The sequence below is a fragment of the Motacilla alba genome, chromosome 7 (genome assembly GCF_015832195.1).
Source record: "Motacilla alba alba isolate MOTALB_02 chromosome 7, Motacilla_alba_V1.0_pri, whole genome shotgun sequence".
Lineage (NCBI taxonomy): Eukaryota > Metazoa > Chordata > Aves > Passeriformes > Motacillidae > Motacilla > Motacilla alba.
The window spans coordinates 14,827,167-14,854,131 of record NC_052022.1 but is presented as its reverse complement, the minus strand read 5'-3'; the positions used below and the strand labels follow the sequence as shown (position 1 = coordinate 14,854,131).

The 26,965-nt window shown below is 42.7% G+C and overlaps 1 long non-coding RNA gene across 1 annotated transcript in view; it reads right to left on the bottom strand.

The window, feature by feature from the left end:
- Window positions 1–8,125: 8,125 nt before the first annotated feature.
- Window positions 8,126–26,965, bottom strand: part of LOC119703259 — a 29,271-nt gene continuing 10,431 nt past the window's right edge. The window contains exons 2-3 of the long non-coding RNA XR_005257602.1: window positions 16,098–16,179; window positions 8,126–8,690 (exon numbers count right to left, since the gene is read on the bottom strand). This is a non-coding gene — a long non-coding RNA (uncharacterized LOC119703259). The remainder of the gene's footprint in view (window positions 8,691–16,097; window positions 16,180–26,965) is intronic.

Genomic DNA, 26,965 nt, shown 5'->3' with positions numbered 1-26,965 from the left:
AAGGCAACAAACCAGTCACTTCTGGTCACAAGGGATAGCCTCATTTGCCAAAAACAACCAGCTTAGACGGGATTCCCATTCCAAGCTGGTTGTGATGATTCAGAAAATGGAGTAGATAATGAGCTGTTTGTGACCAGATCCTGTTTGTTTACTTTGCTGCAGAGCTCTGAATGGCCTGTTCATGAGAAGTGTCCTGGATTCTGACCTTGTAGAGGGAACCTACCTGAGATAAGCAGAGCAGAACCCAAACCTCCACCTCTGCAAAGAAAACACTGTTTTCTTTCAAAGGCCACCTGACAATTGCCCATCCCACGAAGCCACACAGAGGACATTTGGCTGCATGGCCATCAAATGAGTCCCTGTTGTTAGAGCACTGCATGGAATATCCCCAAGCCCTAACACATCAACTGGCCCAACACTGAGTTTGATGAAACGCAGAGCAGATATTTTCCTTGAAACCAGATTTCTAGCTGGAGTGAAAGAAAAAGAACATGTTTTCCCTTTCCTCCTCTGTGCTGGCATCTATCCAGACAGCAGCCAATGAAAGCTGAAAGTCATGATGCAGTTTTGGGGAACTGAAATACTTCCTACACGAGAAGTTGAAAGAGGCTACTTTGTTCTAACACAGCCTTTAAGAGTCTTCTCATCTAATTCCAGTTTGAAATACTCTTTCTTCAGGGAATATCCAGCCTTGAATTAAACCTTCCACAGGATGTAGATACCTTCTCTTTTAAATTATTCCTTATTTTCTCCTTATTATACCTTGTTATACTTGTGGCAACTTGACTGAAAAACCCTCCACTACGATGTTAGCATATGGAGTTTATGGCCACAAAATACGAGAAAGGACAAGCACTTAGCAGGATTCAACCATGGGAAATATGGCATATCTTCCCGTAATTTCTTTGTCTTCAGTGGTACATTCTGGGGGGGGTTCTTCCATGGAGGGACACAGTTCATTTCCTTCAAAAAAATACCCTGGAGTCAGGATAGTTTTTCAGAGGCTAATTCTACAAAATGAATACATTACATTGCTTGAAAGAAGGGAAGGTGAATTGCCTTTTATGAAAAGAAAATGAAACTGGGGAGACCTCAGGGTTATGACATTGTGAGATTCTGGAGAAAAATTAGGGAATTTTCTTTGGATATTGAGGAAAATGGGGAGGAAAAAGGAACCAGCAGTAAAATATATAGGAAAAAGAAAAAAGAAGAATTCTGAAGGAAATTCAAGTGGGGGTGGTCTAATAGCAAAGCAAGGGGTTTTACTTTGAAGACTGAGTGTTCTGTTTTATGCTTGTGAGAGCTGATGAAACAGGCTCCAATACTAAGAGATTCTAGTACTGATTAGTGAACTTATACATTAAAAGAGTGAATTTACAAGAAATTTTTGATTATTTATCATGTTCTATATACCTAAGTGTACACCTACAACTACTTACAGGCAATATGTTTTATAGTAACTTGGAGGGGTGGGCAGGGTCAGTGCTGTGAGACTGGGAAAGAGTGGCTTGAGACCTGCTCAGCAGAAACAAACTTGTAGTGCTGGTGGACAGCCAGCTGGATATGAACAGTGTGCCCAGGTGGTCAAGAAGGCCAAAGGCCTCCTGACCTGTATCACAAATAATGCAGCCAGCTAGACCAGGGCAGTCGCTGTACTCGGCACTGGTGAGTTCACACCTTGAGTCCTGTGATCAGTTTTGGGCCCCTCACTATGAGAAAGATGTTGAGGTGCTGGAGCACGTTCAAAGAAGGGCAATGGAGCTGGTGAAGGGTCAGGAACACAAGTTCTATAAGGAGCAGCTGAGGGAGCCTGGGGTGTTTAGCCTGGAGAAGAGTCTCAGGGGAGACTCCATTGCTCTCTGCAGCTCCCTGAAAGGAGGTTGTTGCCAGGTGGGGTTTGGTCTCTTCTGTCATGTCTCTAGAAAAACAATGGAAGGAAATGGCCTTAATCTGCACCAGGGAAGGTTCAGATTAGATATCAGAAGAAAAATTTCCCTGAAAGAATGGTCAGGCATTGGAATAAGCTGCCCACAGAGGTGATGAAGTCACTGTCTCTGGATGTGGTGAAGAGGTGTCTGAATGTGGCATTTGAGCATATGGGTCGGGATCATTATGGTGGTGCTGGGTTGGTGGTTTGCAGTAGATAATTTGAAGGTCTCTTTCAACGCTGATGATTCTGTGATTCTGTAAAAAAATAATATCCAAATGGGCATGTTTTGTTTGCATGGGCTAGGTAGGGGATATATAAATTTACTGAGTATTTTGCTATTTGATTTTGCATGTGACAATGCTGGCTCTCCAGTCAGTTCACCAGGCACTCCAGTCAGTTCACCAGGCACTCCACCAAGCACTCCAATCATTCAGGAATTGCAGGAAAACTTCAGGCAAGACACAACCCCCCCCCCCCCCCCCCTTACAATTGATAGCTGGCATTTTAAACTTGTTAAATTTTGCTCTTTTGTAATGACAGGAATGCTCTATTACTATGCTTTTCCCCTGAATAATCTTTAAGATCATACATTTGTGGATGCTACCTTATATAACGTGGAAATGGAGAACATCAGTTTATGTTAAAATATAGAACATGCATTGACTGCTGCTCACAATGGAATATTCCATGGCTTTCTCAACCCTGCTTTTGTAAATTAATTGATAGGTTCTTGGAGATGGATCAAAGCCAAACAACTTGGATATTGGCTTGAACCCACCACGAGGCAGATCTGAGATATTTGTTTGTTCTATTATAGGGAAGCAGTTTGAGTACAAACAGCAGGACAGGGTATAGGTTCTAGTGTCTGTAGGTAATGAATCACATCCACGTACACACAGACAGTGCTATGGGAACAAAACGTGGCAGCCATGACAACAAAAACACAAGCCTTTGTTACATGACTTAAAACAAAAACTCTGTTATCTGTGCATAGAAGGACTTTATTTTTTCTCCAAGGCTAGCTACAAGAGAAGAAAACAGAATTATAAGGCAAATCAAGGCAGCACGAAAACATCTCCACAACAAAAAAACCTGGGGTTTTTCTAGTATATGATAAGTTGGTGATGATGATAGGCTGGCAGTAACAAGGATAGAATGATGAGTTCACTAGATGAGAACCTCTACCATAGAAAGCATTGTTACAAAAGCTATTCCAAGAACTTAAGGTAAACCAAGACCTTCCCTAGCTGGTCCATGGCTATTTAGTGGGACAAAAACAGACCAAAAGGTAGAAATTCATTACTTAAATGCTTTACATTTCAAGCCCTCTATCTTTCAAGAAGACAGAATTTAAATTGACTGAAAACTGGGTAAAATTTTTTCACGTAGGAAATGCAGAAAGCTAGTATCGACGGTTCCCAGTCAGCAGGAAATAAAACTTCAGCATGAAGGACTAAGAACAAATGCAAAAACTACTTTTAAGACTTGCATTCCAGAGGTTCATACTGGTACTGGCACCAGCATGCTAAATGAAATATAAACACAAATCAAGACCTAATCTTTGCACCAAAGCGGGTACCATCTCTGGCTTTGGCAGGACAGCCTCATTCATGTGGCACCAAAAGCTTTCTTAATTCTTTGCCCCACTCTGATCCAAATTCCTGGCCTGAAGTGATGCTTTTCAACAAAGGCAAATATCTTACTATGGGTCACTGGCATTATGGATCAGTTATGTCAACATTCCCCTGTCAAAGTCCAAAGTATCCAAAGGAGGGTCACGAGGATGGTGAAGGGCCTGGAGGGGAAGTTGTTTGAGGGGAAGCTGAGGCCACTTGGTCTGTTTATCCTGGGGGACACTGAGGGAACACTTCATTGCAGTCTGAACTTTCTCATGAGAGGAAGAGGAAGGGCAAGTACAGCGCTCTTCTCTATCATGACCATTGACAGGACTTCAGAAAACAGCATGAAGCTGAGTCAGGGGAGATTTAGGTTGGATATCAGGAAAAGGTTTTCACCAGAAGGTGGTTTGGGCATGGGAACAGCCTCCCTAGGGAAGTGGTCCCAGCCTCCCTGTCTGGTGAGGAATAGAGACACTAAAATCTGTAGAAAAACTGTGTTATGAACTTTATACTCCCCACATCCCACCCAAAAAAAAGAAAACAAAACACTGATCAATAACCAGCTCTGGATTAACAAGCTTGCTTGATTCTTCTTATTCAACTGCATGTCAAGATACAAGGCACAGCTTGATCTCTTGTGCAGTGCAGCTGCATGGAGAACTGAGTAGCTGCTACAGCTCAGGGCTAGCTGGTGTGAATTCCCCCCTATGGTCTCATTCATCTTCAGCCCCAGATGTTCCCTGGTGGAAGTGCCCTGCTTACCATAGAAGACAAGTATCTTACAGCACCACAGAGCCAACCTTGGGGATCTTCCCTAGGATGTGTGCTAGCCAGCTTTCAAGGCACAGCTGAGCAAGGAAGTACAAAGGAGGACTCATGCACTGCTTTGTGGTCTCAAAGGAAGTCACGAAATAGGATCAGCACAGAAAGTCCTCCGGGCGTTCACACATGTCCCCCTGCTTTGTGTGAGAAGCCCATGCTCTGTGCTAGCCATCTGGGACAGCATCACCCACATTCATGCTCTGACATTTGAGAGTGATTAAATATATTCCACAAAAGTCAAAACCAAAAGAGAAGCCAGTGAAGCAGCAGAGATAAATAGATACATTTCTAATCTTACCCTGCAATGCCTCTATAAACTATTGACCTTCTAATTTTTGTTCTTTTTCACCCGCTGTTCCTTCTCACTAGGACTTCTTTTAAAGCCGCTGTAGAAGGAATTATGTTCCAATAATGCCAAAATCAGTGGGATTTAAGTTAACTTGGTGTTGAGTGTCAAAAATTTTAGAACCCTATTTCCCAACAGAAATGCTTCACAGATATGAGCCTGCCCGGCCTGAAGATGGAGTGTGAGTTTCTAAGTCACCTAAATACAATCTGGAAATGCTACTTTCCAATGCTGGGGGGATTTGCCATCATTGTAGGCAACTGCCCAATTCATTTCTCAAGTGCTGGCCCACCACAATTTCATACCTGCAGCATGTCCAAGGATTGTGGAAATTGCTGCAGTGGAAATCCCAGGTGCTGCTGGTTCTTTCATCCAGGGTTCAGACTAGTGCAGCTGCAGAGCTGACTGGTCATGCTCTTTGAGAGCCACTGAGTCCCTACATTGTACCCTGCAGTGGGTCTCTGCCTCAGAGCAGCAGGAAAAACATGACCTAAGCTCAACCACCAGTACCTTGAACACAAAGCACTGTAAATCTTGGTGAGGCCTTGACCTTCATTTTTTACATAAGCTCAGTTTGGCTGCTGTCTCCTGCACCTCTCCCGTCAACCCTGGGTGCACTCGGAGCTCACTGTGATGCCCTGTATTGGGAAAGGCCATGGCTCTGGCTGCTGGCAGCACACAGAGAAGATCACTGAAAACAAACAGAGAGCAAGCAGCTTGGTTTTCATAACCTCGGTTAAACACAGGGGGTGAAGGATCCGAAGCAGCAAAGTCATGTGAATTCAAGAAAGGCGGAGGGTAACCTCTGAGGTGCTCTTTTCTTTGGCAGCACAAGGGAGGATGGTGCACAGAGAAGGGGGGAAAGGAAAAATTATGGAAATTTTTGGCCCTCCGTGCACAGCACTTCTGTCTTTTTCTCCTCCTGGGGCTGTAGTAACAGAACTGACCTTCATTACTGACAGTGACAAAACCACTCTTCTGGGCTCATGTGACAAAATGGTCCATCACAGCTGCTCCCTGCCCACAGAGCAGAGCAAATTAAAACTGAACTTATCCCGTGGACTAGCTCACTTCTGCCTACCTTCAGAGGCCTTGAATCATCTTTCTTCCTCACTTCACCCGAACCATAATTTAGCTTATTTCTATTTGGAGTGGCAGGGAGAGATTTCTCCTCCCCAAATCATGCTGGGATGGCAGGAGGTCTGCCCTCCTCCACTGCCTGTGGCAGGGATTGGGTGACAGCTGGTCACTGCAGCCTGTGGCACACAGGCTGTGGGGATGGTACCTTCCTGTGGGTAAAGGTAGGACATAGCTGGGTCTTCTGTGGCTGCCAGGGAAACAAAAAGTCTCTATAAATCACAGGAGTAAGCTGCCACCCCCAGAGTGTTTTGTATCGATGGAAGAAAGCACCAGACTCAAACGGGGTCAAAGAATATGCTTGCAGACCTAGAGCTTCCCACCACTTAGGAAACAATGCAATAACTGAACCCACACCTCTCAGCAAGGACCGGCTTCCAAGTCTCAGCAACCCTGAAAGGTCTCCAGCATGCTTTCAAATGGTTCTAATACAGCATATATCATTAAATGCAGTATAGCAACTGATTACTATTACTATATTATTCTATTACTATTCTATTACTATAGTATAGAGATTACTTCCATAGAATAAATCAAATAAATGCCCAGACAGGGAGCCTGGATGAAGATTTTAGTAGTTCCTCTCCAACCTGAGGTATTTACCCCAAAAGGTAAATGCAGTCTACCACTACCTTGGGCAATGCTGGCAACCTATGCACCTTTCAGGATCCTGTCCATAGCCTGGTGACACTTCCAATGTTAGCAAGCATAAGATAGGGACCTATGAAGATGGTCTCTGGTCTCTCCCAAGACTCAGGAAATACAGTTTTCTGTCCACAGGGGGGTGGTTTTTTTGCACTATTCAAGTTTGTCCTCTTATTCTTACTACAACATAGTATCACGAAAATGTAGTAAAGGTTTTTCAAGTATCAATAGAAATTCAGGTTGTGTTGAGCATTTGGATTATGGTCCAGATACTTATTACTTTGCTCAATGCCTCATTTATCCAAGGGTAGAAGGAAGCATTTTGGCCACTTGTATATGAATTTGTGTGTGCACTAAGTCTGGAGATCTGAGGAGATGCCTATGCTTGTTGTTGTGACTATGACATTTTGAAGGTACAGAAGGGCAAAAACCAACAGCCTGAATTACCCATCACTCCTATGAAATTCCATATTATCGTGATTATCGTATCTCAGCAAGAACTTGTCACAGTTGTTTGTAGACAGTGCACAAAATAGAACTGCAAGTGACTTTCTTCAGTGCGATCAACTGTCTGCTGCCCACAGACAAAACCTGTCCTCCCTCTGTCATTCCTGAGACATGCTATGTCCAACCTGTCTCTAAAAATCTCCCACGAAGTCCAAATCTCAGGCTATTTCAGGATTTCATTTATCTTTTCTATTAGGAAAGTTTTTTTTCATGATGTCCCTACATGTCCCTTATTACAGTTTAACCTTTCTCCTCTGCATCCTGGACATAAAGAACATATTGTTCCCTTCCTCTTCATTCAGTATTTAAAGACTGTTGTCATATCCCTTCCCAGGCTGATCTTCTCTAGACTAAATAACTCCCATATTTCTATCTCTCCTCCTTAGTCACATTCTCTGGACTTCTAATCATTTTTGTTGGTCTCTTCTGGACATTGTTCAACCAGTTCTATCCTTCTTGAGCAAAGTAACCAAAACTGGAGAGAGGAATACAGCAGAAAAATCCCATCCTATGTCAAGCACATGGTACTCTGGTTTATATATCCCAGTATGGTGTTTGCTTTTCTCATGGCAATCTTAATTCTGACTTCTCTTCAGCTTGCAATACACAATTGCTCCGGATCTTTCTCTACTAGCTACTTCACATCCCTTATTTGTACATCTGATTGTTCTTACCTAAGTCTAGAACTGTGTATCTTGCATTTCTCTTTATTGAACTTCATCTTGTCCCTTCACATACCTCTGGATTATTCTTCCACTTATATTTGATAATTCTGAAGTACAAGACTGTCCTCTTGTTATCTTTTTAAATTTATGTTACCGGCTACTTTTAAGAGCATATTTTATTTTCATTCAATCTAGGTGAATAATAAAAATCATAAATAGTAACAGGTCCAAAGAATATCACTGCAGAAGCTTACCAAATGTGTTCCTGCAATATAATGATGATCTGAACCGAGCTGGTTGACATTTGAAGTCAAACATGAACCTACAGCTACACACTGATTCTCAGTGTGCTTCAGCATCTGAAGTTCTTCCTGACATTAGTGTGACCTGAAGAAAACTCAAAAGTGCCAAAGATCAAGAAATAAAATTGCCTATCAAGACATATGTGCTCTGTATTCACAGATCAATGAGTTTGCTGTGTATCATTGCACTTCATCTGTGTAACACAGCAATGCAACAGAAGACAGACTGCACACTGGTACAGCTGAAATATCTAAACTAAAATACCATAAGCAAACTCTGATGAAAGCTAGGTAGCAGGCCATTGAGTTTTGGGGAGGACATAGGCCAGTTCTCGGTGTCTAAAGCATTTGTTCAGTATGTCCTGATGAATTCAGCCCTTGTTTTCTTCTCCTGTAGCTGGTCCAATTTCAGTAAATCTGCCCTTTACTCACAACTATTTCCTGAATACTTTTGAAATTTGTCTATATGTTTCTATTGGTCTCCCTTTCTGCACACCAGTCTCCTCCCCTGTTTCCTCCTCCTCATTTGCAAGGGCATCTGATCACAAGCCATTTCTGCACCATTTGGGATGTGAAGAGTCCAAAACTCACTCAGACTTCCCAAGGTAGGCTTTTATACTCACTATTGATCATGATAACTGTGTGGTCCTCTGATGCATCATTTCATCTGCAAATGCTCATGTCATGTCTAAGGACAGGTCTGAACACATGCTCCCCCTGTTAAATAGGAAAACAAAACAAAACAAAATAGGAAAAAAAAGATCAGCCAGGGAAAACAAGTCACACAGAGCGATCCCCTTTGGCAACACGGCCTGTGTGTGTGTTTCTATGTAGAGCAGCTTTTTGCTAAGCCCTGGAGAGACCCAAGACCCATTTTTGTAAACACAGATGGAGAAAGCTGAGATGCCTGGGAAATTGAGTCCTTTCAAATTCAAGTTATTCTTGATGAACTGCTGTTTTGTGGGCTTTGACCAGTAAATTCTGAGTCACAAGCAGGATGAGACATCACCTTCCTTTTGTGACTGCAATTCCAGCAATCAACAGTCTCTGCAGCTCAGTTCTCAAGGCCAAAAGTCTTGCAATCTGCTTCAATTTAATTTTTTTTTTGCTTTTCCTCCCACAACTCCTACTTCTTAAAGTCACTTATCGTTACCTCGGGATTGTTGCCAGATTCTCTTCTGGCATCACTTCTCCCTCTTTTCTGCAATCTTTGCCTATAAGGTACTTTAATCACTTCCCATGTCAACTACCGCAAAGCTCTTTTTTATAGCTCTCATAAATACTTACAGGCTTTATGTATATTTCCTCTCCAAACTTCAGGGGATGCAGATCATTGCTTAGCACTGAAGAGATGGAAAGGAGGGAAGCCTGCTTCAGATTTCCACATGACCCAGGCATGGCAAATTTTCCTGCACACTTAGATGAGATTGATTCTTGTATTAGAATAGAAAAAGGGTGGTTTGCAGCCTTGGCTCTCTGTTACTTCCCCACTCCCAGATATCTCATTCTGCTTGATGATTGTTCCTTCCCAAGCATAAAGTCATCAGGTTACACAGAAATCTGGCTTTATTTCTTCTTTTTTTATATAAGTTTAAATACACTGGTGATAATTTTGTTGCTCACTAAAGCATTTTTTTTCTGTAAAGTACTTTCAATCCTCCCAGCAATCAGATGATTTGCCTTCTTTTCTTCAGTCTCCTAAAAGAGGCAATGCACAGACCTCACAGGTCCAGGCATTACCAGTCAGAACCAGCCAGACAGATTTCTTAGTGACCTCTTCTGCAATTTTTCATTCTATATGGTATATAGTTTAACGTCTCAGGCTAATGGGAGAGGAATTTCTTTTTCTCATGGTTACAAAAGAAGAACAGTGTTTTATTTTTTTTCCATCTTAGGGCTTATATCAGCTGTCTGTTGGGTGTTTCAAAAGTAATTTTTTTGTCTCAGTGTAGTAAACTCACAAGCAAATTCCCATAACGCTGGCAATACAAAGCAGTCAGACCAGCCAAGATATTTGTGCTTCAACATTTCAAATGCACTCTTGACTGCCTTCAAGCAATAATTTTATAGGGTTTTCCTTCCTGAAAAATTGTTCAGTGATGACCTAGAAGTGAAAAGTTCTGTCTCATTACCATTTCCATCCAATTCCACATTAAATTTACTGAAATAGCTGGCTTTGACTAAGCCAAGAGTCAAATATAAGAGTTACAAGGCCCTGATTAAGAAAGCACTTAATCACTTTCTGTGCTTTCAGTTGGACAGATGCTTTCCCCTGTCAAGGACCATATCAGTAGCTGGGGGAGGATTGGGGAAAAGAGCTTGGCTCAAAGCCTATGAGAATTCACAACCCAGAGATACAGCTGCAGGACCTTACTAAAAGCACTGGTACTCTAAGACTATCAGCTGTCTCTCATTTTGCTCAGGACTTTCCAGGATACTCACTCAATAAAACTCAGTGGCTTGGGTTGCATCTGAAAACAGAAGCCACAGAAAGCCCTGGGAACCATCCCAGGAGCACCTACCTTTCATGGAAAACAGAGAGGCGCCCAGAACAACTTCTGCCTAGATTAGATTGCCCTTACTAAAAATAGGAAGCCCTTTAGTCCTCCATCTCTCTTGATAAAGCTTTATTTTTAAGCATATGTTTTGTATGACCTTGAGGTTTTTAAAAAAAATGGAATGAAAGAAAGAAAAAGAAGGAGGAAAAAAAAGCCTCCTTGATACAATTCCAAGCAACACTGAAGATAAAGCTGTGCCTGTGGTTATTTAGGATTCAGTGACTGACAGGTTTTATACAGTCTCACAAGGTCCCATCTGCATTGTTCAAGTTAATATTTTTTGGCTCCAAAGGGATGTCGAACAACACTTCATCCAGAATGTGTCTAGTTTTGGTCCACAAGGTATCCCTGCTCCTTCCTCTGGCTTCTTAATAAAATTTCTCTGTTTATGTAAACCCCTTGACTATGGCCAAGAAAAGATAGCAGTGAGAATGGTCATCAGCATTTAAAGATCATAGCAATTTGATTTACTGACTCTAGCACCATCCCACCAGCCGACAGGCATTACCATACCTTGCAAAAGCTTGAAAAGTTCTCTCAGTAGTCCAACCAAAGCAACCCAAAAGGTCAGAGTCCAAGTGTCTTTTGCAGTGACAGGAAACAAATCTCCTTTCTTAACCGAAAAGGAAGACTTTTTGGAGCAGAGCACACTGTTAAAGGTGCATACTGGAAACTAATACTGTCATTTGCAAAGTGTGAATTTTATTTCAGGTGTCAAGAAGCCTTCTGAGACAAAATTTGTGACAGAGCCTGAAGAAGCTGTTGTGGATAACTTCCATCTAGAAAAATCACAAAAGCAGCACTAGACATGTCCAAAAGAGAACAACCCAAGCAGCAAATACTTTTCTAGCTGTGAAAACAGCTCCACTTCAGTACTGACTGTTGCTTATTAAACAATTGAAAGTGTGCACAGGCACAGCGACAGAGGCACAGGGCTAACGTAGTTTCAGGATCAACAGGCAAGAAGGATGTGAATGAACCTTGCACGACCTTGTGAAAAACAAGCTCTCTGGTGACTCTGGAACTCCGGCTAGTGCTGTTTGTCAATGTGAAGCTGGTGTGAGCCACGCAACCAATTTGCCTTCCATCCCAGGAGGATGTTCATTCTCTCTCCCCCCGCTCTGCTCTCAGTACCAGCTGGGTCCCCACTGGCCCCCACCTGACTAGGGTCCAGGGAACCCGTGCAGATGTTTTCATGGACATAGCAAAAGCTGTTTCTGCCTGCCAAGACTCACACTGGGCTTTTCGCAGGAGCAAATGTATCTGTCACTTCTAAAGCAATGTGGTTTTGGAGCAGCTCTAATTTAATCTGAAGTTGAGAAATAAAATCCTTCTGACCTAGTTGTTGTATTCTCCTTGCTCTAAACAATTCTGACAGTACAATGGCTATTATTTGTCTCTAAACCTGGAATCTCAACCTGAGGCAACCACCTTCCATAGTAAATTTTACACCTGGATATGGTTTTGAAAGTTACTTTTGTTGTTTTTTTTTTTCCAAACCAGAAATTCACAGACTCATGTCATTGTTATTAAATATCTCAACTCTCAAGCTACTTATAGTTCAAAATACATAATTTCAGATTTCCAGACTTGTTGGCTGAAAGCCTTTGGACACATATGCTTACCCTGGGGCTTTGAGGTTCCAGTTCTGGACCACAACCAGTTTCATTTGATAGCCAGACTGAGATATAGGGTGCCATGCTTTGAGGGGCATGTGGGGTCCTTGAAGTGAAATGTTATTGGAGGTTCTTAGAGATGCTGGAGTTTTTGTAGTCTGGATTTGCACATCTCTTGTACAAGTCTATGCATTCTGTCAGCTTTCTGTCAGATCTGTGCCACGTGTAGGATCTCTGAATGAAATCATGACCCTCTGGATGGCTCTTTTTAACACTCCAGTGCAAATCACCTTAACAAAGCAATGAAAGGGGTTTTCTATGCCGAAGGGTTTTCTTAGAGGTGAATTACAGCTAATACAGCACCTCCTAGAATGATGCCTACTTTCTGGTTATTGGCAGTCACCAGTGAAGATGGGGAAAGGAGACCAAGTCCTTCCACACCCACCTGGGAGCATTAGGTTTTGTTTGGAAAGTGACAATCCTTCTAATAAATATTGCTAGAAAGAGTCAGCAAGTTTTATTTCAGTGTTAAGTTCTGGATTTTGGCGACCAGTCCTCAAAATACATCTTTTGAAATTTTCAGGAAATCTTCCTTGCTGTATGCCTGAAGGCTGCAGAAATTAAAATTTAAAGCAACACAACCAAATTTTTGCAACCAGATACATCATCTTTAATTGCAAAATTGTTTGTCTTTGGAGGCCTAGGTACAACTTAGTATATCTTCATTCTGTTTCTTCAGAATTAAATGTCAATGTGGGATGGTACATCTGTAAGCTGTATTTTTATTAATAGTTTTTAAAAAGAAGAATGACTCCCCCTTTTCTTCATTTAAAAATTATCTTCCAGAGTCACATGGAGATTCCCCAACCTCAGAAACCAATTTGCAATTCTGGAGACTTTTATTTTTCCCATGTCAATAGTCCTGCTTCTGCTTTCCTTGGTGCAGATTTGTTCAGACCCATCACAGAGACAGGCCCTGTGCAGAGAGCACTACTCCATGATTTCTCGTAGAGAGAGAGCAGAATCAGATCAGATATTACATTTGGGACCAGTGTTATTCATGGAGATGTCAAAATGGTGAAGAGAAGTCACTAAAACTCACCATCGCAAGCTTCTGCATCATGGTGATATGTATCAAGCATGCCTGCCAACAGATAGAAGAAGGTTCTTTTAGTGTAGCCTTTTCCACATCCTGTTCTGGGCAACCCCTCAGTATTCCAGCATTGCTACACGAGGAGTTTGACTAACATGGTGGGTCCTCCCTTCTGCCTTATGAATTGCCAGAGAGCAGAAAAGAAAGGGTTAAACAATATGCCTATGTGCAAAGTTAGGAATACTGTGCAGCCATGTAGAAAACACCTGACTGATAATTTACTGTGTATTTATAGCTCAGAACAGTTATGACAGAAACAAGTCCTGTAACAGCTCTTACTTTAAAGAGTCTGCACTTTGCAAATGGCTCATTGAACAAATCATCTTAGCTATTCATTGTGGAATGTGCCATCCTTACAAGAAAGGAATTTACTGGGCTTGGCCACAGGCTAGTCTAACTGTTCAGTCCTCTACAAACCTATTTGCCAAATTATGAGTAAGAGAATTCTGCAGCATCACCTCTACAGCTCATACCTCTTGTCTATTGAGAGATCATACCTTTATTTAGCTTCCAAAAACTAAGTTACCTCCTTTCTTGAGCATCTCTGAACTACCTGGATTTGTCCAACAGAGCAATGGCAGAATTTGACTTGAACCTGAACTTCCCGAAGATAAGCAGGCCTTGAATTATTTTTGATTTGTTATGAAGAGAGGCCCAACACGTTGTTCTAGTCTCCATTACAGTTCCTAGAACAATTTTAATCTTGTTTTGTGGGACACTGCAAATACTATTTCACTACAGCAGTGGAGCAGTGTGAGATCCAGGATAGAAGGTTCTGGTTGTAGGTGTATGAAGCAAGATACCAAATCCACAATGAACACACATGTGGGCCTGAGATGTTCCTTACAAAACTGGCACAGTATAGCTGAGAAGCAGAGAAAAGGTTCTTCTCTGGTGGTGTCTTCAGGAAAGACATTCATCACTTGACCATACAACTTTACCTGTGCATCAAGTTCACTGAAAATACTTTACTGGATGCAAACAGAAAAAGAGCCAAACCAAACAAACAACAAAAATCAACAGCAGGCAACAGCAAAAAAACAGGCTAAATTGCTCTGAAGGAGCAGACAGAAATTTGGAAACTGAATTCTTAGCACTCTCCTGAGAGAAACTGCCTTACTTTCCTTCCTGAAACCTTTCCTTGGCCTTTTGGAGGTGGTGGGAATATGATTCATCACTTCAGATCCTTCTCTCACTTTAAAAACCTATCACTAAGATGAGATTTGGCAAGTAGAAGCACAGGTAGTAAAAAAGATCTAGCCATTGACCTCCACTGTAAAGGCTGGATACTACAGGCAGCTTTACAAGGTGCTTCCAACAACCTCGTTCCACTGATTACCTCTTCTCTCTGTTTTATTTACCAGGATAAAATTTTACTTTTTGCTTTTTCCATTTTTACTCTAGAGAAGAACACTTCTTTTCAAGGACTGGAAAACCTAGAGGGTTTTTGCCTATCCATTCCTCTTCTGTTTCAGTGGAGTTCACTCCTGCAGTAGCCTGGGGGTCCTCAATCCTTCCTCCAGCATGCTGAAAGCATGCATCTGCCTTGCCAAAGAACCTCTGAAGTGCACCCTAGAAACTACTCAACTGCAGCCAGGTCAATTTTATCTCCTTCAGAGCAGAGACAGCACCTGCTCTAAACAAACAGCATCATCTTGCACAATAGAAGGATTATATGAGAAATTCTTGACCTCTTGCACCTAGGGTTTTAGTCCAGATGTTAACCTAAATGGGCACAAGGCAGAGACAAATGCTTTAGAAATTGACATATATACATCAAAAAAAAAAAAAGGTGAAGATGACTGCTTATAGCTGGTTTACTCTCAAAGAGGCAAGGGATAGGGAGAAGGGAAAGTATCTTGGGAGTAACACTGCCCCTCTTTACACCACTGATGTGGAGGCACCAGGTGACTGTCACTCCTGGACAGCAAGAACTGGTCACTTCTCCCCATTCCTAGCTATAAAGAGCTCAGCTCTGTGGAGATATAAAGGCAGCTAGTCATGAGCTTGGTAAGCACAGCCATGGTGTGCCTCACTCCACATCTTCTGAGTTTTCCAGCACTGCAAGTACCTCTGGATTTGAAAAAGGTTTAAAATGCCCAAAACCACTGAAAGGGACAAACTTTGAAGAGATAAGCCTGCTGCACTCCTGGCTGTTTGGCTCACTGCCTTTGGGGAGCCACAGGTGTGGTTACAGCTCAAACCAAAACAGGCACTCTTTCTTTCTTTTTCTTTCTTTCTTTCTTTCTTTCTTTCTTTCTTTCTTTCTTTCTTTCTTTCTTTCTTTCTTTCTTTCTTTCTTTCTTTCTTTCTTTCTTTCTTTCTTTCTTTCTTTCTTTCTTTCTTTCTTTCTTTCTTTCTTTCTTTCTTTCTTTCTTTCTTTCTTTCTTTCTTTCTTTCTTTCTTTCTTTCCTTCCTTCCTTCCTTCCTTCCTTCCTTCCTTCCTTCCTTCCTTCCTTCCTTCCTTCCTTCCTTCCTTCCTTCCTTCCTTCCTTCCTTCCTTCCTTCCTTCCTTCCTTCCTTCCTTCCTTCCTTCCTTCCTTCCTTCCTTCCTTCCTTCCTTCCTTCCTTCCTTCCTTCCTTCCTTCCTTCCTTCCTTCCTTCCTTCCTTCCTTCCTTCCTTCCTTCCTTCCTTCCTTCCTTCCTTCCTTTCCTTTCCTTCCTTCCTTCCTTCCTTCTCTCTCTCTCTTTCTCTCTTTCTCTCTTTCTCTCTCTCTCTCTTTCTCTCTTTCTCTCTTCTCTTTCTGTCTTTCTCTCTTTCTTTCTTTTCCCTTTAAAGTACTAGCAGAACTCTTACCCTGAGAAGCATGAGGCAGTCATCCATGCTGTAGTGTGGGGGATGCTGTGTTGTATCTTCTTTGCTAAAGTCCCAACTAGAGCTGGGAAAAGAGAGAGGCACAGAGAAGGTGAGAAAATGAACTGAAATTCTAACTTCATTGCTGCAAAAGAAGGCAAATGAAATTAAATTCTGAAATTTGAAATATGTTTACACTTCTTTTAATTCAAAACACTCTGTGATTCACAGAGCGCCTGCTGGGTAGCCCTGGAGAGAGGTTTATGCATATGGCTGCACACTGGTGAGCTTTATTGTACCATCTTGTTGAACCTGCTCCTAAAAATGTGCAGCTGTGTAAGAAGTTGGCATTCTACTGCCCAGTAAAGGTGAAAAGAAATGACTGTCAGGCAGTTATTGAAGCTCAAGGGCAAGATTAATTTTTCAGACCAAGCTTTAAAGCTCTCTTGGAAAGTGGCAATTGTGACACCAAAAACCAGTCACCCATAAGAGGTGCCTAAGGCTGGCATTCAGGGGGCCATCTGGCCTGTATCTGGTCTGCATCAAGCCTCAGCAACTGTGACATTGCAGGAGGATACTTTGGAAGGAGTTAAGTGAGGCAGGAAATGTGGAAGATTTAGGGTGGGAAAAGAATTACAAAAAGATTAATTACAAGTTCTCCCCATGCTTTGGACCCAGTCCAACTGTTTGCTTCTTCCTCAGAACACTTGGTCCAGAATCTGGGGCAAAAAAATGTGTGTTCATGTCTTTGTGGATGACCTTTCACTGTTCCAGGCTGCAGTGACTCCTTATTGGCAGTCTGAACCAAGTTTTGGCTCTATTATTACTCGCCTCCTTGCAAAACTTGATGTCGCCTAAAGTCTTTGGCAGAAGATATGAAAGATACTTCACAGAATAAAGCAGGAGGGGGTTCCCACTGCTACTAGAGAGAGATTCTTGCTAGCTCAGCATTTCCTTTTGTAATGTGCTTTACATAAGGTATGTTACTCTTCTGGCAACACCTCCAGGCCTAAATTTTCTCCTTTGTGCTCATGTGGATCTGGGGTAAGGGTTCCTCAGGGAAAGGTTCTCACACTTTCTTGCAGAATAGCTGCTTCCATATCATATCCCCTATGTATGGTTTTTGGGCTCAGCCCTGCGTAAGCCTGTACTTTCAAGTTTGAGAACCTGTTCTGCATGGGTGTCACTGAAATTATCTTTTCTCTATGCTGTTGCTGAATTATTCCATTGAACCACGACTCTGATTTTTAATGCATTTGTTCAGGGTGCTTTTGTATTTTTTTTACAGTACCAAGAGAAAGACACTAAATGTATGAGTGTGAGCCATCACCTCCTGTGGAGCAGGGATGCTTGGCACATAGGTCTGAGACTGTGATACAGCATAGGGGTATTCATCACTCCTGAAGTTATTCATCATACTTGAAGCACAAAGAGAGGGTGCCGACATGTAAGTACTTCAAAAGGATAACCAAAGCATTGATCTGTAGTACCTTTTCTGAAGGACAGTTTTGTTCTTAAAAGCAGCACTGGGAGTAAAGATTTTAAGATACTGATTTTTGCCTCAAACCTGACTTCCAGTCTTTGAGATATCACACTACATTTTCCCTCCATCTATTAAAAAAAAGGACAATACCTACAGGTACACTGATTTAACCCAGACCATCAGTCTCCTTTACATCACCTGCCAGTACCTCTCACAAGTATTTCTTAAATACAGTCCAAACATTTTGATTAGGCCAGCTGTTCCAGATGTTAAAACCACTGGGTGCTCTATGAAGAAAACACAACCTTAAAGTTTGTCTGGAGGTCTGTGATAGCAGTGAGCAGATGAAGTGGGCTATGAAATAAAGACTCTACTTGAGACTATCCTTCCTGCCAAAAAAGCAAAACCCTTCTGAGGTGCTGCCAGTGGAAATTAGGGGAAAACTGCCATAATTTGTTTCAAGTTTGGGAATTGCTGCAAAGATTTCCCACTTGCCACTTTCCTTTTTTCTTTCCAGTTCCTTGATCTTTTCCTACTCTACAGCCAAGGATCAACCTCTTTGTCTCAGAGTGTCAAGTTCCCATATATTTGCCTATCAAAATCCTTCTGGGACTAGCACAGGCTCTGTGGCATTGGCACAAGCCAATGACAAACTCCCAGTAGAGCCCAACATAGACAATAAAATGCCAGGCTACAGCATAAATCCTTCCACTCCTAAAGCAGACTTTACTTCTTCTGATCTTCTCTGAGCTCGTTGTCATTTGCTGTCCAATTTTTTTAATGGAATCTGAGGTCAAGAACTGCATTGTGTCTTTTGGATCATATTACACATGCCTAACTAATACCAATAAAACTCAGCAACCTAGGTAATTTAGCAGCCCTGAACTCTTTGGACATGAGGGCAGTAGAAGATCCCATTTTCTATTTTGTTCAGCAACATGATGCAACAAATATTTTCAGCACTCTACCAAGATTTTTTTTTTTTTTAATTATGAAGCAGGGTGATTTAAGGCTTTGTTTGTTTCAGAGTTACACATTTTCATTAGGTATGTACAGGACAGAATGTGAATGGTTGGTAACTTCATGCAAGACAGATCACTGAGTTGGGTCACCAAGTTCCTCAAGTTTATAAACAGTGTCTCTGTAGTATTTTAATGACTGGTCTTCTGTCACAAGATTGGACAACTGGAGGCATGTACACCAACATTTACACCACAGCCTGTCTCCCACCTGCTTGAATGTACTGGTCCCAAATCAATCCAGGACCACATCCAGGAAGGTGGATGTTATGTGTACCTTCTGCTGTACATCCTGTCATGGGCAGGAGCTGATGGCTGGTGAGCTGACACACCCCCAAAGCCTTGGGCAAGTATTTCTCAGCAGTTTTTGATGACCTGAGGTATCACAGCATTTAAGGCATCAAGCTGCTCAACAACTGTTTTGACACAAGCCAGGAAGTAAAGCCCTGCTTTTCAAGTAATGACACTGAATGAAGAAAGATTCAAAAACTCTTCTTGCAATACCCCTTTTTGCCCCATGTCCAATCAATGTTTCTGGTTACATTTCTTGACTAACCCTTCCTATGATCACAAAACTCCATATGGAAGAGCTAGTGGGTGGGAATTATCTTTTTCCCTGAAGGTTTCTAATGGTGTCTTTCAAGAGATTTTTCAAATCTCGTGCTCACATGGGCCAAGTCTCTCACTAATGTCTTGGAACTGTTTTCACCATTTTCTTGCCCACACAAAATCGAGCTGAAAAGACATTGACACCAGCTGATGAAGTGAAAAAACCTACAGGTTTTTGGATTACGTTGCTAGATTGTATCTGGTTTGAAGTTCTTTTCTCAGCTATGATTACATTACATGTCCATGATCATACAAGTAAAGCTTTTGAAGAGTCTTGCAGAAAAGCCCTGGACTGCATGAGAAGCAGGTAAATCTGTGATACCCAAGATGCATTTTGTTGCGTGGAAGGGAGATTTGTAGTGCCTGCCTCCACTTTTTTAGAACAGTAAAGGAAAATGCTGTCTCTTTTGATATTGGTAAACTGCCTCAAAATGGGATCCTTAGGACTAAATTAGAAGGACCTTTCCCTCACTTTGTCTGATCTGCACTTTGGCAGAAAAAATGACATGAGATTTCTAAGAAATCTGCATCAAATTCTCCATGGGATTCAGTGCATTTGGGGTGGCATTCTTTGGATTGTTTCATTCTGTACCTTGCCAACCTCTTTCTCTGCTGGAAAAAAGTCTGTAAAAGCTACTGCTTTACCTTCAGGCCAAGTCTTGAAGTGTTAAAGCACAACTCCTAGTAACATGGATTACAATAAAATCTGGGTTTCTTTGGTTCACTTTCACTGCTAGTTTATAGCACAAATGACCCAAAAGGTTGTTTTGCAATATTAAAGAGGACCAAGTGTCCTGTAAACTTTTTAATACCATGTGAAATCTGAAAGCCTTAACAGCAGAGGCTTACTAGTAGTGTCTCACACTGCGTGGGCATTTAATGAGTTGTATTTTATGAGTCTGTTTTTCTTGTGGGCAATAAAAGGATATATGAAAGGGTCAAAGTTAGGAGACTGTAGGACAATGTGTCTTGCCAGGGTTAGATTCAACCTACCTAGCAGTTTCCCAAGGGAAGGATGGCTTAGGTCTTCAGCCATAGAATATTCTGTGTGATTTTTAAAGGTCATCAAATAAAAGAGAGTACTGTAGACCTTCTTTTGTGAAATGGAGGTGAAGGGGAAGCAGAGACAGACATTGGCAGGCATCTGCGACCTATACAGTTCAATGCACAAGTGTAATCCCCAGGCAAGCTGCTAGTTCTGGGCTCTAGTGATGAGCCCTCCTTTTGTCTCATGACTTTTGCTTTCCACCTTTTTCCCATCAGTGGTAAACATGTGACATGAGATCAAAACTTGTATAGCTATTCTCCAGGCTGTCACTTGAACTTCCAATTAGCTAATTTTTGGCTGTTATTAGTATTGTTGCAGTTATCACAGAGATATCTCTGTTCTGGAGACCTTATCTATGGACAGCTGAAGTAGAAGTGTCCCAGAAATCCCAGACAGGCAGCTGGTTTCCTAAGTCAGTTTCCATGAGTCCTTACTGAAGGTAAATTCCTAAAGAATCCATTGGCTATGAACTCTTACCCAAAGCTTTCTTAATACTAAATTTCCTCAGAAAGATGTTTCCAAAGTGTATTTGGGAGATACAAGTGAGAAACACAACAACAGCTTGGGAAAAACAGCATCCTATTCATGTACCTCTTGCGTGTTGAATATGCTTGTGTAATACCGGATAAGCTTTTTGAGCCCTTTTTGTTGTCCTTCACTTTTGGAAAGGGGGTCTTTTTGTGTATGCATACATTTTGTGTATTTTTAAGTAAATCCAATGTGCTTTCAATGTATTTTGTTTGTTTTTAAAACTAAAACTTTTGGAAATATCTGGCATGTGGAGCTATGGCAAACCATGCTAAAAGCAGGTATGGATTGTCATCCCAGCCACCCTTTCCCTCCTGTCAGTGTCCCACACCTTCTGCACAGCCACATCCTGCAGTGTGCATGCTATTGCCGTCCCCGATGTCTTTGAACATGCACTGAACAAATATCATGACAGCATTAAGCTTGTGACTGCTGACTCTTGGCAGCAGCCCCATGGCTTGTGGGGAGTGGGGAATGTGTAGCTGGATTGGAGCAGTGGCCCTTCTCTCTTCAGGGATCAGCCCTGAGCACTGCTGACCCTGTCTGTGCCTTGCCGAGCAGCAGATGCTACGAGAGTGCCTCCCAGCTACCAGCGGGTGGCCGATGACTAACTGGGACATCTCCCTTTTTCCAGGACCAGCCCCTCCTCGCCAGTGACGATCCCACTGTGCTGGGGCTGCTGCCCCCGGCGTTCCCTGCCTCTCCAGCTGAAAGCAGCCGGACTTTGCCAAACCCCAGATTCATGCGGTTTGGCACCCTCTGTTCCTCAGGAGCAGGAGCTCCATCCAACACACACTGCTGTGTACAAGTCGAGCAACAGCCGCAGCGAGGACTGGGACAGGAGCTGGCCCACAAGCTCCTCTTTAAGCTTTAGGAGGTGGGTTAGTAGCCGCAGGGACAGGGTAACGGGAATGCAGTGTGCTGCATGGGAGAAACGAGCCAAGCATTCGCCTGAAAAGGAAGGGAGACAGCAGGAGTTTTACAAGCTGCGAGGGAGGTAGGGAAGAGGCCAATAGAACAAATATGATGTATTTTAAATACTCATTTATACCAAAATATGTCACCTCCCCATTTCCCTGTTTGCAGCCTTGGTTTTCAAGGCTGGAATGATAACCTCTGTGCCTGCTACTAAAGAAGACAGCGCACAGCTTTTTCTTCAGCCCTCAGCATGACCCGTAGGCAAGTGTGCATGGGAACTGAGGGAGAGGGCTGGGAGAGGACAGACAGCTGCCTGAATTGTCCTTCTGAGCCACTCCTGCCAAGATGTGGTGCAACATTTTATTTTTCTTGTCATTGCTGCCATCTATTACAGGAAATCTGTTCATTAAACATCTTCAGCAAAACCTAAGGATGCAAGGGATGGTAACACCAGGCAGGGGTCTGTCCCCATGGACTGAGCCACAACACGGGCCCAGCAGCCTTCAGGGATCCTTCAACCCTTTTGGGAACCACAAACCCTGAAAACACCCATGTGGCTGAGGCTAGGGTGGGGAAGTGTCAGTGCCAAGGGAAGGAGGTAGGGTTGGGAAGAAGTGAGTTGCAGCATTCACACACCCCTAGAAGCTGGAGCTTTCTCAGCAGCAAAGAGAGCCAGCTTCTGCCTCCACCCCAGCCCGGCAAAGCTGTGGGAAGCACAGCGAACTAGTTTCCTGTAAACAGGCTCTTTTTCCCAAAGCCATGGCAGTAAGACAAGCCACTGAAACACGAGTCCAAGATTGGGACAGGTGCCACTGCTGGTGAAGGGTTGAAAGGCTTCACTTCTCTCCATCCTTCTGCAGCATCCTTCTGTTCCCATGTTGTCACCCCCTTTGCCCTCCACATTAGCTGTTCTCCCTTCTTTTCCCTTCCCACATACATCCTTCTCTGTTCTCAGCATGGGAGGGATCTCTGCAGCTGACACTTTATGGTAAAATCACAGTCTGCCCCTGGCTGACTGACGTTCAGGACCTCTGTGTTGAGATAGCTAAACCTGAGTTGGTCTTTTCTTAGCCCCTCTCCATTTTTGGAATGAGGTGGAGGGTTATGTGGCTGTACATATTTCATGCCATGCTAAAACTTGGCAGATAAATTAGCTTCTGAGGAATATTTTTAAGAAGGAGCTAACTTAGAATTACACAGGGCCAAGCAAACCCTCCTGTCCATGCACGTTCTCTGTAGCTTTTCTCAGCTTTAGTCTGATAATGTACTCAGGCTGTGTCATTGGAGGAAAGGAGAGATGATGCCAAAGTCATGGTAATGACCCTTTTAGTCCCATATGCAGCTCCCAGCTTGGTATCAACGAGTGATTTGGGACCACTAGCTGGTATCAGTTCCTATGATTTTTCATACCTTCTTAAGTCAATCTCAGCTGGAAACATGAACCGGGTGAATTGGCCTCAGACACCAGCTGTGACCCACAATTTAGGCATTTCTGTTTTAAAGGACATCAGGTTGTCAATTCCTGTGATAGCTGCTGTTTTCCTTAAATCCTCAGTTCTTGAACTCCTCACTCGTACCAGATAGTTTCTGCACACAAACATCAGAACTTTTGTCAAAAGTCTGATGACGTAAACAAAAAGGATTCAAATATCAAAGTGCAAGCAAACATATCTTGTATAAGCTCATTTCCAAAATGTTTCTTTTTCTGTTGTATCTTGTGATTTTTTTCCTCGTCTGTCTCATGGCAATTAATCACTTACTACTTGGCAACATTAGGAAGATGATGAGCTGGCAGGAATACTGGTGAATTCCCCAATAGAATGACATACAGCCTTTGTTTTCCACCAAAACCTAAATTCAGGATATGTGGTAACATTACATCCTGTGACTGCAATACTGTACAAGGTGCTTGAAGCCAGTCAGTGTCAGGATGTAAGAAAAAATAAAATAGGCTTATCCTCTAGTCTGCCTGCAAGGGAGGTGGATTTTTCTTTGGGGGGGTGGGGGGGAAGTCTGTTTTAAAATTCACTGATTATTGAATTTTAATCTTGTCCTGTACATACACAGTTGGTAAAAAAAGAAGCAGGTCTTCCTTTCTTGTTTAGAAACCAGAATATAGATGGGAAATAACCACAGAGAAAAAAAACTCAACCAGCCACAGAAGATTTGTGTTTGTTGTATTGATTAAAACTCTTATTTGTTTGTTTTGGGGTTTTTTGTTTTGTTTTGGGGGTTTTGTTTTGGGGGGTTTTGGTTTGGGGGTTTTTTTTGGGGTGGTTTTTTTTGGTTTTTTTTTTTTTTTTTTTGTGAATCTAAATGCTGCTCTGTCAGTAGCTACCAATTTTTGAATGACACTTTCTCTCCCTGGACTAAGTGGTCTTCCAAACTCATGAAGAAGTTTGTGTCATCTCCCAGGCCCCTGGGTCCATACTTTCCTTCTCTGGCCAATAAGTCCCCTAATTTATGTTGTTTGGGAGAATTAAGAAGGGCTATGTCACCATGGCAAAGCAGAGTTGTACCTGTTTTTGGAAAATACATAAGCACCTAATACTAAACCTTTCCAAGTCAAAGCTTGTCATGATATCCTCAGCTCTCTCCCCTTGTTGACAGATATTGGGTGTGAAATACATTTCAATACGACTAGAGTACAAAAAAATTATCAGAGCATGGTCAAAAGGCCCTCCTGGGGGCAAACTGAGTAGTGATCAGTGAGGAGCAACCAAAACACACCCAGGCTCAGAAGAGGCCAAGAAACCCAACCCTTAGACGTGGGTGAATCACTGCAAGGTAGAGTTATTTTAAGATCAAACCTGAAACCAGCAGAGGTGGAAAATGCAACCTTGAAAAATGAGGTCAGTGGGAAAATCCAAAGGCCCACAGCCAGCCTGTTGTCAGGGGCTGATGACCAATAGGGTGCTAAGTCTTCCCTGAGAGCTGCAGATCACCACTCCTGGAAAGGAAACAGCAAGGAAAGAGACACAGCAACACCTGGAAGCCTTCATAGAACACCCTAAGTAAAATAAAAGACTGTGGGAGAGCCACTCGCTCTAACTGAGGAAAGAGTATAGACAGGCTGAATTTCTTCCCCATCCTATACCATCTCTTCCTTCAGAAGGACCTCTTGAGCTAGCTAATTCCTTCTTTCCTATCTTATGATCCGGCATGGATCTGGGGGCCTTCCCTTTAACGAGCTTTGTTTGAGAGGATGTCTCATATCCAGTGCATTGGAGGTTCTCCAGGTACCTCTTTGCTTTGCCTTCCATCAGGGATTACACAGAATACCACAGTTTGATCTGGGTCAGCACTGAACGCATTAAATTGTGAGTGGCCCTTAATGCATTTTCTTACAATGAGGAAATTGGGGCTTATTGTTTGGGAGGATTTAATTTACTTCATACTCACCTAGAATGTCAAGATGCTGTATTGCCTCTTCCTTGGGAATTTTGTGAAGTTAATGATGGTTTTTTGGTGGTGGCGGTTTTTGTGGTTCTTTTTTCTTGTACCCCTAAGAGCAGATGACGCTTTGCAGGAAGGATGACAATTTTGTTTGTTTGTTTATTTTATTTTAATTTTGAATGCCACAGTCCACTACTGGAAATTCTGGATGGTAAAATAACCCTCCCTGTGCTCTCACACTATGAATCCAAAACCAAAACCCATGACTGGGAAAACTCCAGAAATGATGTGGGTGTCTGAGACTAAAAATAAGCAGTCAAATTGTTGACTGGAAGAAGCCCTTCCTCCTGCCTTACATCCCTGAGTCACTAAGCCAGATGGGGCTGGCTTAATGCACAGAAGCTGCTGATTATCAAACCAGTGCTGTCAAGGTGGGTCGTTGAGAAGGAGGACAAAGTCTGTTTGTGTGCCGCCTTTTTAAGTTTTTGGAGTTCCTTTCATACCTGTGCTGCTTTCTGCCATGAGACAGAGCAGATCCCTTTTGAAGATGCTCTACAGCCAGCTAGCACATAATGAAAATTGTTACCAGCTCTGCAGCAGCACTGTATAAACTAATCTCATAAACAAATAACTCAAACTCATCCCAATACCACCTCTGAAAAGCTCTGCAAAGTAACCTCCATCACTCTCTCTGCATCCCTGGAATGCCACCAGAGCTGTAATATACAGGCCGTGAGAAAACACGTGTCTGGATCATTACAATAAAAATCCTGAATAAGACCTGAAAGACTTGGCCTTTGAAAGTCATACTGGCTCTGGTTTGGAATGGCTTCATCCCTAAGTAAGAATTGGCCATGCCTGGCAGTATGCAGAAATATACTGTTCTGACTCAGGAGGCAGGAAAATAGCAGGAAATTACTCTGTTTGAAAATTGACCCATAAATTCAGATATGGGCTGTTCTGATCCTGGCACAACTTGTTACAAGTAGATCAATGTATTTTCAGCAGAGATCATGAAACAAATAAACAAAAAGAAGGAGCAAGAGGGAGAGAAAAGTAGAGAGTAGAAATAAGAGTTTTATAGCGTAAACTAAACAGGTACATGCCAGTTTGTGTTAACTGTGTCATAGATATCAAGCCACTAGTGCCCCAGCCTATTGACAGTTGCCTTCAGGCATACTCAGCACAATCAGGTGGAAGGAGCTTGGAACAGAGGCTCTAGAGAGTTGAATCCTGGTATTGCATCTGGTCAGAATTGCCATTTTGCAGCTGTCACTGCCCTTGGCCCTTTTCCTACCTTATCTCTACTTAAAGGGCAGTATTTGGGGCAATTTGGAGAAGGGGCCAAAGCTACCTCCAAGACCAGAAAGCTGCACATACAGAAGAGGCTGTGCCTCTGATGCTGCGGCTCAGGGAAGCAATGCCTGGTGCAAGCACAGAAATGCAAAGGCTTGGAACAGGGAGTGAAAGTCACTGGAACCTGGAAAAGGAGTCAGGAGCTGAGCAGCAGGCCTAGGATTCATGTGTGCATGGCAACCAGGGGAGAAGTATCTGTAACTAAGAGCCTGCTGCCCTAACCAAAAACAGGCCAATCCCAGTACCAAAGGAATAAGGGTATCCAGACTAAACAGTGCCAGAGGTGCACTGCTCTGCTCATTCTGCTCCCATTCTGAAGCCCCCCATATCAGCTGATCAGTTATATCTCAACAGGAAACAGCACTGTGGCAGGTCAATATGGTGAGGGTGTGTTATGACAGCTGGAGAGGAACTTCCTGAAAGCTCCATTTTGCTGGACATAACTGGACAGGCTGAGATTAGGAAATCCCCATTTATAGTCCCTGCATCTCCAGGCTGAATCCCACAACAGGAA